The following is a 1701-nucleotide window of genomic DNA, read 5'->3' as shown; positions in this document are numbered from 1 at the left end:
GAAGCCTTTGCTCATCCTCCAGATATTGTGTTTGTAACGGAAATATGAATCTATTCTTATGAAGTTAATGATTACCATATTCCCGGTTACAATTTCTTCGCGAATACTAATGATTCATACTCGGCTGGTGGTGTCGGAGTTTTGGTACGCAATATATATGAGTACGATGTTACACGTTTTTGCCTAGCAAGTGCGGATATTTTAAAACTTAATTTGAATACTAAAAAGGAACTAATTAGTTTTGTATGTGTTTATAGGCTTCACTCAAAATCGTTACAGGTATTTCAAGAAGAATTTTCTTCTGTTTTAGATAGGGAAACCAAAGCGAATCTAGTCATATTAGGAGATTTCAATATTGATTTATTAAGCGCTAACGCTACAGTAGATAACTATCTTGAACTGTTGGCAAGTCATGGCTTGACATCTTTTATTAAAAGTATTACCCGGCCAGTTTCTGGAACAAATATAGACCATATTTATGGACGCTTCGATAGTAGTACACTTAGCCCATCTGAGGGTTTGAACTTTGATCTTGGAATTTCTGACCATTGTATGATTGGACTGAAAATTAGTTGTTTAAATAATGTTCGCAATTTCAATAATAACAGTCCACCAGTCATACAGAAAATAAATTTTAGCGCTCTTTATAATTCACTTCGTTTAGAAAAATGGGAAAGTGTTTATGCTGAAAAGGACGTGAGTAAAGCCTACAATTTATTTTTGTCTACGCTTCAAGCACACATGACAGAATCTAGCTTTGTTACTTTTCCCAAAAACTCGAAAACCATTCTCAAGCCCTGGGTCAATTGTGATCTACTTAAGAAAATTAAACTGAAAAATAAATTACGCGTGAAATGTCGCAAGCACCCAACAAACACTCGCCTACGGAAGCGTGTGAAACTCCTCACATACAATATTAATAAAGAATGTCGTTTCAGGCATGATCATTTTTATAAGAATAGATTTTTAGCTGCGAAGGGTGACGTGAACAAAGAATGGAATGTGGTCAACGACATTCTAAATCGTAATAAGGAAGCCGAAACTAATCCGTTTCTTTTTAGATATCGGCGGCGAACTTGTTTCTCACCCTTTAGACGTTGCCAATCATCTCAATGATTTTTTCGTTACAATTGGAAAAGAGTCCGCTCCAAAGAATAATAATATGCGCTGTACTTGCAACAACCACTTAATTTACTCTGTAAATACATCTCCCGGCTGTAGTTTCTTCTTTGAACCAATTTCTGGGTCAGAGATTTTAAGTTTAATAAATTCTTTAAAAAATTCTGATTCTTCTGGAAATGATGGTATCTCAAACCGTACTTTAAAGAACATTGCTTTATATGTTGTTGATATTTTAAAGCATTTATTCAATTTTAGTATAGTCACAGGAGTGTTTCCAGTCGATTTAAAATGTGCTATTGTCATACCACTACATAAGAAAGGGAATAAGAAAGATAAAAATAACTACAGACCTATTTCTCTCTTGCCATCAATCTCTAAGGTTTTTGAGAAGACTGTTAAATGCAGAGTCTTGCAATATTTGGATAAAATAAAGTTTTTCAGTCCATTGCAATATGGATTCCGGTCAGGAGTATCTACTGAAGATGCTCTTCTTAACTTTTGCTGGTTTATTTATAAAGCAATGGATGAAAAAGGGACTTGTGCTAGTCTTTTTGTTGATATAACAAAAGCTTTTGACAT

This window comes from Rhagoletis pomonella, unplaced genomic scaffold (assembly GCF_013731165.1).
Source record: "Rhagoletis pomonella isolate Grant_MI unplaced genomic scaffold, Rhpom_1.0 Rhpom_scaffold_00002, whole genome shotgun sequence".
Classification (NCBI taxonomy): Eukaryota; Metazoa; Arthropoda; class Insecta; order Diptera; family Tephritidae; genus Rhagoletis; species Rhagoletis pomonella.
This window is presented reverse-complemented; position numbering follows the sequence as displayed.